This window comes from Pithys albifrons, chromosome 2, assembly GCF_047495875.1.
Source record: "Pithys albifrons albifrons isolate INPA30051 chromosome 2, PitAlb_v1, whole genome shotgun sequence".
Taxonomy (NCBI): Eukaryota; Metazoa; Chordata; class Aves; order Passeriformes; family Thamnophilidae; genus Pithys; species Pithys albifrons.
Window position 1 is genome coordinate 12777563 of NC_092459.1, and position 18849 is coordinate 12796411.

The window sequence follows — 18849 nt, forward strand, 5'->3', positions numbered from 1 at the left end:
GAAATAATAAATAAAGCAATGGTGCTTGCCAGCACTGAGTGCCGGAATTTTTTTCTTGCCTGGTTACCTCCTCTTCTTTTGTAGTCACAGAGTGAAACCAGGCTTAGGCCTGGCCAATGGGATCTTGTGCCACCCCTGTCACTGGCATGGTGGCATTGTGGTGCCATTGTGTGACATGAGCTGCTTAGCATTGTTTGCATCCTCCAAGAAAGCATGGGATGTTGTGGTGCATGAGCTACCACCATCAGTTTGGTGAATGAGCCACCAGAACTTAATGGGATATATCAAAAGTGCTCCCACTAAACAAGGACAGCTAATGACACTAATGTGAATGTGTTCAGGAACATTGCAAAAAGAAGATGGCTCAAATACAGCTTCTTTGCCTCCTATACAAATTCCCAAGCTCAGGACTTTAGATTTTGACTCAGCCCTCCATCTGTCTTGTGTGTGGAGACACAGGCACATGCAAAGCGTGAATTACTACAAGGAGATGAACAAAGACCTCTTAGAAAAGAAAACCAGTTTAATCTGAAGAAGATTTTCTGAAATTACTGGATAATTCTAGTGTGCCTGAGAACATGGCTGAGGAAAATAACCTTTTTTTCACCAGATCCCATATATGTTGAAAGTGCTAACTGCTTCTCACTGTACTATATCAGTTACACTTATATTTACACCATGGTCTATTGCCCCTGCTCTAATAGAAAGAAAGATGAATTTTGGTTGTTTACTGCATCATCAGAATGTGGCTGTCTGTTTTCCCTGGCCAAAATCAGGCAGAATTAATGACAACAGTATCAAACAACAAATCCAACCTCAGATGAAGTTGAGCGGAGAATCTTCCCCTCATTTTCCTCCACAAGGAGGGCATATCTGACCTGAGTCACCAAGGGAGTCAACTCAGAGACCTACCATCCCATTTTCCCCTCCTTCCTTTTCAGAACTGCATCACATTTAAAATCTTCCTTATACAAAGCACATCCAGTTACCTGAAATGCAAAGCTATGCTGCTCACAGAATAGAGGGAGGCACTCAGCTGACTCAGACTCACCTCTGTCCTGCAAGCCTGCAGGAAAACTAGCTGGTCAGAGCACCAAAACAGATCCAGCTTTCTATCAAATGTTTTCCAATTCAGTGTAATCAGTATCTGGGTATAACCCATTCTAGTTCAATCCTCTGATGATGAGGCTGCTTCTCACTTGTTCATCTTCTGATCTTATGAAACTTGCAGTCCAGGCCACATGTGGCCCAGCTTTAACATATAAATATAAATAAATATAAATAAATATATATACCTCTTTCCTGCCACCTGAATGCCAGGAATATGGTATAGCTTCATGGTCAGGATGCACTCCTCTGTGTGCAAGAAGAGAGCTCCTATTCATGGAGGCTGGTGTTACTGGAAGTCAAGTCTCACTGAAAGCAGGGACTGGACTGATTTTAAAGCTTTTGCTATGGGTAGGTTTCCCTTGAATGCACCTGTGAAATCAGACCTATTAGAAGTTCCAGAGTGCCTAAACCTGAATCCATATCCAAATTTTTTTGCATCTCTGTCCAGATCAGTACCTTTTTGAGCATCATCTTAGTAACTTCAAAAGTTACCAGACACAGTCTTAATGAATGGTCTCCAAGACTGAGTGCTGCTGCAGAGCACAACTTCACATGGTCTATGTTTTATCCTGAGTAGCTCATTACAAAAGTTAATGGGACCACTGCAGAGAGGCTGTCACACTTTCCCTGGCCTGAAGTAGTGGGAACTCATCTCATTTTCATGCAGGTAGTTATCTAGGGATATGGCATCCAATTAACTCTGGTATTGAATGGATGCTAAACGAGAAAGCCAGCAATGTAGTTTCCTGCATCACGTTCGATATTTTCTTTTCCATGACTGTAAAGCCTAACGGACAAGCTCCCACCCTGGAAAAATGGCTTGTGAGCAGATATCCTGCACAGCTGTATGTGAGAGTATTTCCTATTTATTGTTTTAAGAAAATCTCTGGAGTAAGTTGTGGAAGAAAAACATGGACATAAATGTGGGTTAGGTTACTCCCTTGTAGGAGATACAACGCTTCAAAGAGTGTGAAGCAAACCGTTCACATTCTTTCTTTGTTTTTGCTTTGCTTCCTTTGACCAAATCCTTTTCTTGTATTACTTAAATCCTCATACACTTCACAGATTTTATCTCTGTGCACACAGGTATAGTTCTGAAGTAACTCCATTGCCTCCATGATGAAGTAACTCCACTGGCTCAAACAAAGCTGTTCCAGATCCAGGCTGTGTAAGAGAAAGCAGTCAATTACCCATTCTCAGCAAATGCACTTGGGCATTGCTGTAAGACCTTGCAAATCTATATCTGAATCAGGGCCTTGCAGTGTTCAACATTGTTCCTTCTGTTCCCTTCTCTGATGGAAGGAGCATCCTGTCAAAGTGGGGTGTATGATGTAACCCACATTTACAACTTGAATTACTCCATGGATTTCTTGCCTGTCTCTCTGTTTCTTGATTTTCCTCATGTTGTTTTTCATCTTTTATTCTCTCTCTATCCAGATAAGCATGTTTGTACATTCATATGTATGTGCACACATGTAGGTACATTCTTTCTGGCCTCTCATGTCTTATGAATTAATCTCATTCTAGCCAAATATATATGCATGTATTTGTATGTATATTCATATAAACATAAATAAATATTTTCATGACACCATTCTTACACTGGAAACAGGATTTCTGAAATGTTCTGGCCTTGCTTGACTTGCATGTTAAAACTTCAATCAAGAGACAAGTAAACGCCATCTCCTTGTGAATAAACTGAATCTAGACTTTTATTTGTCTGAATGTGCTTATAAGTGTCCATCTGTGCTCATTCTAAAGGGGTGTGTATGAATAGGCATGAACTCTGCTGATGGCCTTCTCTTCAGTGGAGTCCAGCACCCCATTCAGTAGGTTTGATTTTCTTCCCAAGGAGAATGAATGTCCATGGAGCAATTTGAAGGAACAGAGGTCTGACTAGTAGGCTCAAGGGCCGTATACTGTCAATAAGCCACAATGACCCTCCTAAAGCTACAGTGTAGGATTATTGCTTTTTGATGTTTGGGAAGCACTTGCACCATAGTTACAGTTTATATGGTAATGGCCAGGCCTGATATGCTTGCTACTCAAATCCCATCACTTTGGCTGTATGGGAGGCATGCAAATTGCACCATCTTTTTATAGATGGACATTGGCACTAAAGACATTTTTAAAAAAATATATAGTCCTCAACCATGGTTTTGATCTTAAAGTTTGGCAATGAAAAGTCACTCTCAGAACAGCCTGTGAGTCCTCAATGGATTAAGAAGAGAGTCTATGCTGCTTTTGGACTCTCTTCTCTGTGGCAGCAATTGAATTTGGCACGAAATTATGGTAGTCTGCAATTAGCAGAGGAAGTAGATCTTCAGATTTCTTTTTCTTGGCTTTATGAATGGGCCTGAATAGTGTCATTCAGATAGCAGAACCATGGGCTGTCCAAATGACATGGGGGATTCTGTGCAAAAGGGCAAGGGAGAGTCTGTACAAAAGATGTTTTAACCGTATGGGGAAAACCAAGGCAGTTCTGAACACAGGGAAGCAGCCATTTCCCTCTTTTCACTGAAATCCTTCTGGAAGAGAGACAAACTCTGTCCATGTCCTGGAGGAAGACCTTTCTTTTGTTCTTTCTTGTTGTGTTTTTTCATATAAACATATCCAAGACTGAAAGCATTTGGCTGTTCTTCTGTCTGGAAACATAACGGGAGTCATGATGATTAGGTAAGTTAGCTTTGGGGGTGATGCATCTCACTGTCTTAACCACCTGGAAATTAGGCGCCTTGGCTTCATGAGTTCTCTTGGCTCCAAGAGTTAAGGGAGTTAAAAATCACACCTTTGCTGGACAGTTCAGCCTCTGCCTGAAGTACCTGTCTTAGGACAGGACGACTTATCCTTGGGAGGTGTTTACCTCTCTGCCTTACCTACAGAAGGAATGTATACAACCGGTTCAGAATGAATGTATCATTTTTAGAAGGGTGAATTTAGCTGTCCCTGTATGTCTGACTTCCCAGTCTGTGTTCCTGCTGTCCTGTTGCTGTGAATGCTGCTGCTTCACAACAAAATTCAAGCCGTCAGAGTCATCATTTCTGTATCCAAGAGACTGTTGAAATACAATGTCCCCTCTAGCAGTGATACACTTTGCAGACAAATTTTCCATACCTCTTATTTGCACAGGCTAGTGCATCTCTCTCTTCTTTTGGTATAGGTACTTTATGCAAGGAGTCTAAAAACTTATCAGACAAGGGTGAGGATCACTCTGAGCTGTGTCCCAGCAGCTCTGTGTCAAAACATCCCCATATGTAGTTCTATCAGCTGTTTCAAGGCTGTTGATTTATATCTAACACTGTTATGTTTTGAGACAAAGATACACTGGCGCCTCCTGGACAAGTATTTTTATGCTATTAAAAACAGAACTCCTTTTTTCCTTTCCTAAAAACTAGCTCCAGCAGAAGTCTCTTCAAAAAATAGATAATTTGCTGTCTACTTCTGGTTAATGCTTGGTTTACATTGTTGTTACTGGGCCTTATAAAAAAGGGCTACTCCTATCACAACATTTCTAGATACAAAAACAGTCATTTGAAAGTCCTCTGCTCTGTAATGCAATATTATTTAGCTTTGGCTTTGATCTTGTGCCTGGAAAAAATCTTTTCCTTGAAACACTGAAAGTTCTCACAATTCTAATAATGCATCAAAGCTGATGCAGTATGCAGTTCAGCCAATCTGCAGCATTAGTTTGTTTCATGAACCCAACTAAATACCTTTTCCCTTCTTTCAGCTTTAATTTTTGTGGTTTTTTCTGCAGTGATTCTGGAGAGTAGTGTGTTGCTGGTGCTTGGGGAAGCGAGAGGGTGAGAGCGCTGGGTAACGCCAGGCACAGCACAGCCAGATGCTTCCTCCCAGAGGACTGCCAATGCCCTGAGCACCTCTAGACGTCTCGTGAGCACAGACTGCTGCTCCTGCCAAATTGTATGGTGGTTTTGGGGATGGAGGCAAATATCCATTGAGTGTTTACTTGATGCTATCAAACTCATTTGTCTCATAACCAAAGTCAGAGTCCCTAGAGGTGAAATTCAGTGCATCAATCCACTGCTCCATCTTTGAAAGGAACATCATTAACATGCCTTACACATGAACAAATGTGGCTTTGTTCCATGTTACTTCATTAATGCATTATTTAGGGTGATAGATTTGAAAGCCAGAAGGCACCTTTATGATAACCTAGTCTGATCTCATGAGTACCACAAACTAGTAAGCTAGGCAGTAACCTGTGGTTGATCTGTATCATATATTTTAGAAAAATAGCCAGTTTCCCATGGCAGTTTGGACTGATCTTCCTAGATGTGCTGATTTCCAGTGAATGGTTTGCCAAAGGGAGAGCAGAGAACACAATAGCAAAGCTGGTGTTTGCTGTGCAGATCTGGAAAAGGAGTTTCACCCTAGGAAGCCAGACAGGCCCAAATACAAACAAAGATGGAAACAGCACCATTCTGTAGATGTGAATTTAAATCTAACCTTTGGCTGAGTGCCTATTTCCCCTTTTAGGTTGAAGTGGAAAGCAGACTACTGAAGGAAGAGAGTTCACTAGTTGGATACCATGGGTAATGTCTGAAAAAATACAGCCTTTTGGACTTCATATGGAGAGAATGGTTTGTTGTTCTGGAGGAGAAGAAATACACTGAGAAGTGTTTATAATTTTATGCTTGCCTTTTCAATTGAGAAGTCTGGTTTTGGTTTTGAGTGTACAGTCAAAAAAGAATGACCTATGGAAATGCATTTGTTTCAGTGAGGAATTGATGGAATATGCCGTCCATGAACCTTTTTTTTTGTCAGCTTGCTTTGTGAGCTGCTGGGAATACAGCATTTTTTGAAGAAGACTAGAGAAGACGGAAGAAGCCAGTGTCCATACCTGGAAACAGCCTCTAGGAAGTGACTGCTCCTGAAAGGCTCTGTAGGTTTTATCCCCACAATATAGCAAAAGATCTGATAATCAGCAAGTCACCTGTGAAGCTGGACATAAGGGCACACCTGGTACCAGCTCAGGCTTTGCAAGTCTGCCTAGGGGAAGAAAGAGATGAGCCAACAGCAACACATATGGGCTTGCCATGTTAAATGGCTGAGTTAGGGACTGAGCAGAAGCACCCCATGAAGGGATGCTCTGTTTGATCTATATTTGACAGCAATGCAGTAAATATGTAATTCACTGAAATTCCAGGCAAGCTGTTGCTGAAGTGCTGCAGAAAAGTAAGCGCTAGAACAAAAGGCAGAGGCAGTAAGGGGGGTGCTGTCATGATGAAGTTCTGAGAAAATTATTGATTTATTGAATGAAGGTCAAAACTACTCAGCAAAAAGGCAGGAAATCTTAGCACAAATAGGCTCAATGTGGAAATGAGGAACTTCAACACTGAGCAGGAAAAAACAGTGTACACCACTGTAAATGAAGCATTTAGAGAAGCTAATAAGGAAGGTCAAGGCTTTCCATGACACACATCAGTTGGTACAATGCAGCAATAAGCAAACATAACAGGTGTGACTGACACCACTGGCCCTTGTGTGCTGGAGGACAGGCAACAACAAAATGATGAGTGATGAATTAGCTCAGTTGCCAAAGGAGGCTGGAGTTCCTCAGCTAAATCTACTCTTATTCTTTAAGTTCTTTGGGCAAGGTCTGACCTTTACCCTTGGAGCTGGATGGCATGACTGTACCATGGCCTCCCTACTTAGCTCTCTTATCTTCCAAACCACAGTGGCCGCATCTTAACTACTTGTGGGGAATGATGTCTCCCCCTTGCAAACTCCCAGCCTGTGCCTAAGTAGCACTTGGGAAAGCACTACCTGGCCTGGATCAAAATCCTGACAGAGATTATGTTAATGGTTCTGACCAGGTATTAGTAAGGACATAAGGGACAAAGAAATCCAGTGCAAGCACTCTGCCTCCAGCATGCTCATTTGAGGTATCACCAAAGCCACTTCTCTTCATTGCAATTCATGCCCAGTGTGACTACATAATTTGTAAACCAGGATGAACCCATGCAACCATCCAAAATCCAGCCAGGAGAATAGTAGTGGAATCCCTGAGTGCTTCAAAATGGCACAAGTTTCAGGTGCCAAAATCCTCTAATAGTGTACTTTCTGCCACCCATTGGGTCTCAGTTTTCCAAGCTGTGTCTTTCCCAAAGTGAAGGTGTGGGACAGCTGACTCAAGAGGGTGTTGTGGAAGGGCAGCACCACTGGGTTGGGGTTACACAGGAGTAAGCAGACTCTTGCAGTGTTTTGGCTTGTGGCTCCTCACTCACATGTTCCCTGTTCTCCAAAAGAGACACAGACGGTGTTAAAACCTTTATGGCCGTTCCCCCAGCAGTTGTTGAAATGGAAGCTCAAGGCTTCTGCTGTCTGCCTGGGGTGTGCAGTCTTCCTCCTCACCCTACCCTGCTTTCTTCTGGGATGTCTGGTTACAACTATGGCTTACTTGGCCACAAACCTGTCTGTGTATATGCAATCATTCATTTGTTTTTGCTTTTGTGCATTCATGAAATGGCAGCACATAAACCATTGCTGGCACATGTGGCTTGTGCTGGCTCTGGAGAAGAGCTGTATGCATTTGTTTGCTTCTGTTTTTCATTAAGCAACCAAAGTTGTACTGGCGAGGTTGAGCTAAGTATGGAGCTGTTTGCCTGAAGATTCCTGGTGCAAGACAAGAAGGAGCAAAGCTCTAGAGAAAAAAAAATTGCAGTGCTTTTTACTAGAGCTAGTAAAGCATTTGTTAAAATGCTACTTTTTTGAGACCAAAGTGCCTAATATGAGTGCAAGAACTGCCTTTGACCATCAAAGCTGAGAGCCACCTAATCACAAGTGAATGTTCAGATGAAGAGTTTAGAGTACACAGCACATACATGGGACATCTCAGTTACAAGCACTCAGTGCTTTCAAAGTCTCACTCTTGTGGAGCTTGAGACAATTGACTCATTAAGATGGGTGGATATGTGTCCCACAAATTTTAGTCCTGGTCACTTAGGAACTGCATATTTTAAATCCCTGCATTGAACCTGGCTTTGGACACTACAGAAGCCTGCAGTAATGAATTCCACAATGCAATTAGTCAATGGGTAATAACATGCTTTTGTTTGGTCAGGACCTGCTGCACAATGATTTCTCCAGCTGGCCCTTAGTTCTAACCTTATGAGGATCTTTGCTCAATATTTCCTCTTAATCTGTCACCTTCACAGGATTATCCTTTTAGAAATCACACTCTATTTTTCAGTACCATTTACCTTTTTCTCATAGTGAAGTTATTCCGTACTTGTGTTCATGTTTGTTATATTCCTGGGAAAGCTGCATGGACCTACACAATCTTTTCACCATTGATGTCCATAACTGTATGCATATCGCACACCAAGTTAACATTTCAGAGATCCATGACTCCAAGTGATATTTTCTTCTTGGTGCAGCAGAGCCTCTTGATATTTGCATATACTTAGAGCTGATTAGTTCCTATGTGTGCCACTTTCCAACAGCTGACAATGAATTTTCCTGGCCAAGATATTTTCTGGCCTCTTGACCCTGGAGTTCTTCAGCTTCTCTTCATCAGGAGTTTTAGGTTGAGCAGCCTCAGTTGTTTACTCTGAAAATGTTATCACTACACTGTTCAAAATATTGCATTCAAATTATCATGGTTTTGAAGATTTTTCACTAAATCAAGCCAGTGCATGAGGAGAAACTGCCTGGGTCCTCTTGATGTTGGTCCAGGTCTTGGGCTGGTGGGAGCACCAGAGTCCTGTTCATAGCCAGAGATGCTGCAGCTTCCACAGAGAAGTTGTCCTTGTTGGTGCTAGTCCAGACAGAATGAGCTTCACAGCATGGAGGTGCTCTCCGTTGTGAAGCTGTTTGGAGGATGAGGTAGGGCACCCCTCTGCATCTATGGTTCTGAGTATCAGCCTCTGGTCTTCCCACAGCAGCAGCACACCTGACAGGGCTGCCTAGCAGGACATGGACCAAGCTGATTATGTACATCTCATAGGTAAGGACACAAAGAGAAAGAGGCCATGGAAGTGCTCTGCTGAAGAGTGAAATATGAGCCCAGTTAAGAGCGGAAAGGGCCAGGAACCAAGTGTGTGATCGGCCCTCAGCGTAAGTAGTGTGACCAGTCTGGTTGCTCCTCTAGCTGTGGGTGGTTGTCCATATCTAAGCTTACCTTGTAATTTGTAAGGTTTTTCTAATGTTCCTGTGGGGATAGCAGTGCTGGAAAAATCAGAAAGGACCATATGGCTGATCAAAGGTAAGGAATTGCTCTTGTCCGGAGGGTAGAATACTCTGAGAGGAGAGACAGCTGAAGGAGGATCATGAGTGGTAGGAAGAAAACACCTAGAGGATCACTGTGTCTTCCAGTAAGAGAATAGGGGATGCCAAACGAAACTCCCAGATGGCAAGGTCAGTGCAAACGAAAGAGGCAGTTGTGCTCCCAGGGAGTAGATGAGGGTGTGGGACCCAGTGCCGCCAGGGGTGGTAGGTGCTCAATGTTTACATGAGCTCAAATTCATAGAAGAATAACCTATTGATAGTTATTATATAGAAAACCGCAACCTCTGCTCCAGGATATCCATGAAGAACATCCTGAAGCAGCAGTATTATAAGCTTGTCCTTTTATACTCTTCCCGGGCATCTCTTTTTTTGCCAGGAAGGGAAAAGATCCTAAGATAGATGGATCCTTGATCTGGCACACATGGGCATTCTTAGGAATGCAGGTGTGTTCTTCACATGAAAGCACAGGAGGTTTTTTTCAGCGTTTGGACAATTTGATCCCACTGATCTTACTAACTTATTGAAACAAGGTTATGGTTACAACAATTTCACAGAACACTAGTGCCCAAATCCTTTGGCTGATCTTGGCCCAAAATGGCTGTTGACTTGCCTGTGTATAACTCAGACCCAGCAAAGAGGACCAACATTTCTGTCCAAAGAAAAGACAGTGCAGACAGAAAAACTAGTAGAGTTTGTCTAAAATAACCAGGGTGTTGGTGCCCCTGTAGAGTTCAGGCTGATCTAGCTGTATGAGGTCATTCAACTTGACAAACCACAGACTGTCGAGTTGTATAGGTAGTCAAATCATAGCCTTATACTCCAAAATCTGTTTCCAAATATGTGTTTATGAGAGGTGCAGCAACAGAGCTGTGTGCTCAGCAATGCTGTGTGTAGAAGCTCCTTTTATATAACGGAGTTTTCTTTGGAAAGAAACACTGTATGAGATGACATAGTTTTTAGGACTGCTGAGATACTTCATGTGTTTGAAACCAAGTGGATGCAGCATGTGCAAGAATCAAGGTCATCCAGAGATGTAGGCCACCCAGCCTGAGAGTTTGGCTCAGCCAGGCAAGAGTCATTTCCTCAGCCTGCCAAAGCATGAACCAGGGGTTAGCCTATGCTCGTGTATGTCATGGTGTTCATCTGATAACACTGCCTGATGATTAATCTCTACAATTAATTGCACATTAGTATAGTTCACTGCAGCATATTGAAATAGCAACGGAGATTCCCTCATCAGCAAAATGAAGGAGTTTTATGGCTCATAATAGAACAGGTAGAAAAAGTACCTTATTTTAAACTTGTATGATGAATCCATATATCACTTGTGATATCCAGCTATCCCTCTCTACCCTCCCTTTTAACACCTCACATGCAGGACTTTCTCGTTACCACTCTGGCAACCTTAGACGTAGAGAGATTGTGGTTATCTTGGGTGGTCTTCTGCTGAAAGGAGACTGAATATCTGCACCAAGCCTCCTCTGCAACTCTGGGTGGGAGTGCTGTATTTCTGTTGGGAGAGCCATATCGCAGAGCTGCCATGGGGTAGGATGCTGTCCTGTTATACGCAGATAAAGGAGTGTGCTGAGCTCCCCAAAGGGGCTGTGAGGCTGCTCTGAGGGTGTGTGTCTTATCCCTACCATGGGTCTCTATGAACTTCTTCAGGAAACTATAGCCATGGTTCAGTCATTTCTCCCTTTAGAGTTCTCACAGTGGCAGGCAGTTTTTCAGATGACCTCCGGTGTAGAGAAGGAAAAACCTTCCCAGGTTGCACATTTTTCACCTACAAATGAAACAGTGAATTTCAGGCTGGGAAAAAGTGCCGTTCTTTCCTGCAGGTGACCAACCTGTGCTGTGGATGCATCATCACAGGTCTTTTGGACCAACATGTCACTCATAAAAAGGGATGGATCCAGAACAGACTAGATCTGTAAAGAAACCAGCCATGGTCCTCAAAGTGGAGAATCACAGCAAGGGAACACAAGAATGACAACAGTATGCTGAGGTCAACAAAGATGAATCACCTCCAGAGCAGGGGAATGGGGGAGAAGAGGGTAAGGTTGCCCAAAGATAACCTACTACTAATTAGCATGATAAAAATCACACTCCTGGGAGGGGACATTATGTCAGACTGCCCTGTAATAAAGAACTAATCACTAATCAGAGCATGTGCAGAAATGCATAAGTTAAGTTGATGAATAAACAAGTTTTGCACAACCTCTTCTTTGTTGTAACTTCTATAAAGCCTATAAACTCTCAAAAAAACAAAAAGCTGTACTAGCTTTGTAAACTATCATCTAGCACCCTTTCCTGCACAGAATGGCATTAAATATTAGAAGGGGGGTCTCAGCTTCATGTGTTCATAGGGTCTGGCTCTCTGGGCATGGAACTAAATGCCAGTTGAGGAAAAACAATACAATGGCTGGATGACAACCATTCCAGTATAATCATGGGGAAAAAATACAGCAGGGTGAAGCTCAAGTTTGTGGAGACAGCCCAGTGGAACTCATGAGCAGGTTCTGTTCTGCTTCTTAGCCTAAATTTGGCCCCAGATGTTCTAAATTCTACACACTCTTTATCTCTGAGTTATTTATGGAATAAAGAAAGGAAACCAGACAGAAAAATAAGAAATCTAAAGCACACCCCTAGAAGCAGAGAGAAATTAACCCATACTTGTTTGCACATAGTCAAGTGATGGGTGCCAGGAAGAAAGCAGGCAACCCCCCCTCCCATTTCTGGCAGTGTCTCTGCAGCACTGCACTGCGTTTTTCGTTCTATCAGGTGGAGGATGCTGTCAGTGGTTCTCACCTAATCTGAGAAATGCCAAATGCCACATGAAAAGAGATCTCATTAGCAATAGGGTGTTAAACAGAGCAAGAATTGGACACTTGGGAATTTGTAGTTGACCTGAGATCATGGCTTCTTATCTGCCTAGGGCTTGGGCTAGCCCAGTACCTTGTTCCTGGATGGGAGTGGGATGGGCTGTGGCTACCAAATCCTGTCCTGACAGACCTCCAGGGGGAGCCACTGTGATCCCTGCACTAGGGAGCCACCAGCCAACATGCTTCCCTGGCACTGGAATGGGGCAGAGGAACTGAATCTGCCTAAAACTAATGTGACACAAGTGAGATGGACAAGGTCTCATTCCGGAATGCCCCACATTATCCTCTAATGAAGCAACTGAATTTTACTAAGCAAAAGTCATCACCACATCCAGATGAGAGTATGGACAGTCTTCTAACAGATGAGACACCAGACAGTCAAAGGCATGCTGGTAACTCTGCAGCTCTATTGGGAACTTAAGGAGAGGTTCTCAAGGCTCTGTGACATTTCATTGATTAGCACTAAGATGGAGATTTCTTAAGTCATTGTGAAATACTTAACAAAACATCTATAGAACAGCAAATGGAAGTGTTGAAGAAAGTTCCCAGTGTCAAAAACCTGCTGAATGATAAGGTCCATACTAGAAGATGGAGTATCTGGAACAAGGTGCTACTAGAAACTTCTGTCATTCAGTTAAAGAAATTATATACTTTTCCAGGTGATCCTACATATCAAGTCTATTTTTGCTAAGTGGTATCTGCTGTTTAAGAACATTGCTGGGAAATATGAGCTTTGACATGAAACCATCCAGTACAATTATCTGCAGTCCAACAAGCTAGTGAAAAACATATCAAACTCACAGAAATGGATGCAACAAGACGGGAAGTTATCAGAAGGGAGACAAATGTAGAGTAAAGTATGTCATATATTAGCTAAACTGTCTGAAACAGACTTAATCACATGGTGAAAGAGCTGGAGAACTGATGGCAATATAGAAATTCAGTTGTGTGGAAATAAGAGATAGGTTTTAGAGAGATGTATATTGAGGAGTCCAGTGTAGGTCTGGCAGTTTAAGTCAGGGATAGTTTCATCTCAGAGGGACAAATCTAGGAAGCTGCTTGCTGGACATTTATTTCTCATTTGTGAACACTTGCTGTGAGTAGCAATGAGTGGTTTGCCTTCACGGTAAAAAAACAAGCAGTTTCTCCCAGTGAAGTACCTTCTTTCAGTCCTCTTGTAGTGATGTTTTGCCCAATTAAAACTGGGAACAAGGGTGCCTGGCCTGCCAGAAGCCAAGAGTAGGGTCACTACAAAGAGAGCCAAGACAAAAGAAGCTCCAGGAGAGCTGGGGTCTGTGGGATTGCCACTTCTCTGTGGGGAAGAGGCTGCCTTTTTGGGTGGTACAAAACAATTGCCACAAGCAGCTGTGGGGAGCCTTGGTTGGGTGAGGTTATCCCAAAGGATACATGAGAAATAGGCAGCGTCTCCCCCAAAGCCAGAACAGAGAGCTCTGAGCTGGCTGCTGTGCCCAAGAAAGCCTCAGATGAGCCTTAGGGCATGGCACAGCCAGAATGAGGGGCCTTCTGGTGCTTTGTAACAGTGTGCTGATGTCTGGCTGGAGACACTCCATATTAGCACTTGGCATATGTACAAATTACACATGTGCACACTCTCTGCTCTCTCCTATCAGGAGGAGATGTGTGTGGCCTCTAACAGAGGTCACCCCTTATATAAACTGCTGTGAAATAAGCTCAAGAAAAATGCTTCAAAATGTGGTGTTTTTCAAAGAAGAGTCTGGAGTTGGGTGGGGGTTTCTTTCAGAATTCAGTTGTCAGAAAAAAGGAAGAGACTCTAAGCTCTTCTGGCTTAAATGTTGAGTGTCTCTAGGATATGGTATAATTAATTTAACTCTTCTGCCTCTTCTTCCCCATTGTGAAAAGCAGACAGTGAATTCTTGATGCCAGGAGACTTTATTAAGAGTGTAGATTATTTATACAGATCATAAGTGCAATGTCAGGACTAACCATGAACTGTGGAATGGCCTTTCTCCTAGTTTGAACACCAGCTCTAAATCATTAATGGTTTTGAGAATTCTCTAAGCTCCCAAATTCACAAGGGACCATGGCAACAGGAATGCTAATTGCAGAATCATTGGCAGCTTTGCTGGACAAAGCACTGAACTCCTCTTCTTCAGTTTCTCCATCTCTAAAACTGGGATGTCTGTCTGTTTTACAGTTGCGTAGTGAGGATGGATTTATTGTTTAATTTGTGTAAAGAATTAAATAAGTGTTAAGTATTATTATTATCAAGCCAGAAGGGTGAGTCAATGACCCATTTCCTATCTCAGCGTGCCTTCAAGGTGTTGATGTTTCTGGCAGATTACAGGAATTGAATATCTGCCATAAGTTGTATTCATATAGCAATGCAAATAAAGCACTTTTTGTGGGTATTGTGCTGCTTCATGCCTTGTGTTACAGAATAAAGGTGCATAGATTAAAACTGCTTTAGGATGCACAGCATCTTCACAGGCTATGCTGTTCAGTCTCTTTGGGAATTACAGCAGTAGGTTCCTACAGGCACATGAAGAGGTGGATACATGGGACAGACATAATAGAGAGGACGGGGTGTTTGGTTCAGCTTTTGCTCTGCAGATTTCCTGTAAGTCTTTTGCAGGTCAGCTGGGAAAATCCTCACAGACCACTTTGGAAAATCCCAAATATCACCCATCTGCTATGGCTGTTAAGATAAGACCTTGTGTCATTTAGGTGATGTAGAACTGCTGACTTCTTGTTCCTTGACCATGACATCAAATAGGGATCTCATCAATCTTTGCCATTTAGTCATTGAGCATTATGGTAGTGCCAAGACCATTTCTGCAAATTATTCACTGAGAAGCATCATTGTTCTGAAGTCTATCATTAAATTTTCTGAAACATATGGGATATTATCTTGAAGTATATCAACCCACATGCCCTCCTGAACTGATCCCAAAGAGCATAGTCAAACTTTAACTACTGAACTATACCCTGGTCTTTGCCCGTTTTCCCTTGTCTCTTGAGGGCATGTTGGAAGTGCATATGGTGGAAGTGCTCCTGAAGACCCAATCTTGTCTCCATTAAAAATAATGGGACCTTTGCCACTAACATAAAAGTTAATGTTCTAAAAGGCTTGCTGAAGAGGGAGTTTATCTGAATTAAGCTAAATTGTTACAGTCAAAGCAAAATAGCCTCTTTCCAGAATGAAAATACACCATCTAAGCACGTTTATTCAGAGGCAGCTGGGCAAGAATGTTTATTTCTACTGTTTGGAAGTAGGACTTCACAGAAGCTTCTTTTCAGATACTGCTGGGTTATTATTTCACAACCCAAAAAAGTCCTCATTTGTCAGTGAAATAAATCTTAAGGATTTTTGTGAATATTTCTTTTTTCATTTTCTGAGTGTCTAAAATGAACTCCTGAAGCCATTTCCTAGTTATTTAGGTATCTAAAAATTAGATTGCTAAATACTGTATTTTTGTAACAGCCTGTTGAGGTTAGGTTGCTGTTTTTAAAACTGTCATTAATTGTCCACTTACAGGTTTTTGCACTAAAGTATCTGTATAAAGCTGGTCCACAATTCCCAAGGACAAGGTATGTGGAAATAGAAAGATCACCTGCAGCTTCTGTAAGATCTCTTCATGCATGTGTGTTCCTGCAAGCTCTTCATTTCATCAACATAACCACGTTCTGTTTATAAAAATATGGAATCAGGCCTTTCAGAACTGACTTTTTGGTCTGTCTCTTTTCAATGTAAGGAGTCAGTCAAAAACTAATTCTCACAACTATCAGTCCTTGTCAATGGGATCAGCACTGGCACACAATCTTGCCTGATCCTGTTTCCTCACACTCACCTGTTCCTCATATTTGGTTTAACCACTCCCTTGGCTTTGTGTTTCACTGCTGTCTTGGCACCATGTTTCATCTTGCCTTTTTTCCTAGAACAGCCTCCCACTCGTGCCTGTCAAGTGCCCACCATCCCCCATCAAAAATACCTTTATCCAAAAGGAAGCTCATTTGTAATCTTCTCTCAATGTCTCGAGGTGTGATCCTTGCCTTTGAGAGATGGTATCTGTCTCAATAAACTGATGTATTGTCTGTACATTGAAGTCAGCACAAGGTCAGCAGGGCTGATGATTACTAACTTCTGTTGTAAGTGGATCTGTAATGGTGTTGCAGTCCCATAAGCTTGGTGCTGACAGTCCATCATTAAAGCCAACTATTTGCTATAGTGTTCTGGGATTTCCATGATGTCTTTCCTCTGTTATTGCTGTCGAGCAAAACTGCTGAATTCTGGTGTTGTTTCTTTCCTATTAGGAATCATTCTATACCTGAATGTTTCCACCATTACATAGAAGACACATTTATGCCCCACAAATGCTTCTTCCATAGTACAATGAAGCTTTAAATACCATTTTCTTGTTTTGAATGTGTTATCATAACCATTAGAATAAGTAATATTAAAAAAAAGGGACAGCCATCTCATTGGGTAAAAATTGATGGCAACTGCTGAAGTAGTCTTACAAGGGACCTTAGAAAGACAGAAAATAATGAAGCTGGCTAGATACAGAACCTGGCATCAGCATACTATGGTTAAACAAGCAAAATTCTTTAGATACTAATGCTGCTTGATAAAGTCAGTGGAATAGAAGACCTTTTGGATGCATGGATACTTGCAGACAAGGACAGAATTGGGACAAGAATCTGAAGACGTGATTTTCATCTTAATCATCTTGCTTCCTTGGTTCTTTTCTGAATCAGCCTCAACAGTTGTCATTCATCCTAACCAGATCTTGTACCCAAGACAGGTTTTCCCATGTATGGTACTGTTGCATCTATCCTCCTTGTCCAGGTCCATCTGTTTGGCATGCACATGTGAATAATAAAGGCAAGAAAGAGAAAAACACCAAACAGTAAAAGTTGAAAAGAGTTGAGGGAAAAAGTAGCTAACACCAGCATAACAGAGAAAGAAATGGTGGAGACAGTGTGACCTGCAGGTGGAAGGAAGAACAAAAAGATATCAAAAACCTAGGGCTTATGTGGGCAGACAAGAGGAAGGTCTGTACAAGTGGGCACTGTTGACCAAGAAGAATTGCTATTTTGGTTGTCCTCGTGTTTGCAAAGAACAGTACAATATTCTGGCTTGCCACATGAATTGTTCTGGGACTCAAATTGACAGCCAGTTTTAAACAGGCATCCACAGTAAATCACAGACCTGTCAAGTGTAATGCCAGACTAGATGAGATATATGGTGTTAGGAGTTAGCAGTAAGCCTACAAAACATGAAAGAAAGCATGGATCAACAAGGAAATCGGTGTATGGATAACTGCCAAGATTCAACCAACTTCAGCAGTGTAAAATTGATTGTAACAACTGTCAGACCTCTTTGCTCTACAACTAAAAAGAGAACAAGAAAGAGTAAGTGGTTCTGCTTTGCAGTGAAAAGCAATAGAGATGAAAGATAGCATAGGTTTGTCTCCAAAACTAAATGAGTACTTCACTTGAGTTTCTCATTAGGACATCAGGATAAGACCTGTGAGCAAAGACAGCTTCTCTAACAAGAGAGTCTCGGTGTAAGTGAAAACTACAGCAATTGTGGTGGAAGTTCACTGTGTACACACCAAAGGGAGCTGATTGTATTTTCCTGGCAATATTAAAGAACATCTAGGTGAAATTGCAGTTAGAGTGAGGAGTCAGGCTATCAAATTCAGCTTGGTATGTTCTGGCTGGAGAGTTATGGTATTAGTGCTTATTTGGAAGAACAGATGAAAAGCCTTGAGTCATTAGTCTGACATGGAAGTAAATACGTTTTTGAAAAAAGTGTGATTGAAAAACTCAATACAGTCATGTAATTGCTATAAAGATTTATCTAAAAATTGCTATAAAGATTTATCTAAATATGAAGATCGGAGAATTAACCCATTCCTAGATAAACTATACCTTGGGGAATTGCACCAGATCTAGTCTACTTGGCACCTGAACCTTTGGCTCAGCATTTGCCTGTAGGACCATGCCTGTGCAGCTATCAGTGAGTGTGCTGGCCTTGGCTTAGGGCTTCCCCCAAATAGCTACTACGGCCATGCCATCCTGACGCCCAATTGTGTCAGATCTTGGAAGTGAAGCAGGGTTGGGCCTGGTTAGTACATGGATGGGAGACCTCCTGGGAATACCAGGGGCTGTGTAGGTTCTAGTCCTGAGGACTTCACTGTCACTGTCCAAGCTCACTTGGCTGTGACAGATGAACCTCAGGAGTTAAAGGGTGGGGACAGTTCTGCGCATGCTGTGCATCACCTGAAAAATCCACTGCGCAGGCTCAAAGGATACACCCACATGGGTAGAGCCCTTCCCAAATCTTCCTTTTGAGAAGCCTGGCCATGAGTCTGCTTGGACTTCAATAAGGTCTTTGTTATTGTAGCAATTGGGATAATATTAATCACAGTAGGGTGGAAATGAACTGGTTAAAAAAGGATGGCAGCTAGGTATGTCAAATGGGGAGCTGATGGGCTGGAAGGAGAAGTCCTTCCACAGAAGATGAGAATTCAAATGGGAAATACTTACTACCCTTATCAATGACTGCAGTAGGAATGGCAAAAATCCAGAATGTATCAGCAAAATATGAAATTTAATATGC

At 42.2% G+C, this 18849-nt stretch overlaps 1 pseudogene; it reads left to right on the forward strand.

Moving 5' to 3' along the window:
* The first annotated feature begins 18287 nt into the window (after positions 1-18287).
* Positions 18288-18403, forward strand: LOC139669148 (5S ribosomal RNA; annotated as a pseudogene).
* The last annotated feature ends 446 nt before the right edge of the window (positions 18404-18849 follow it).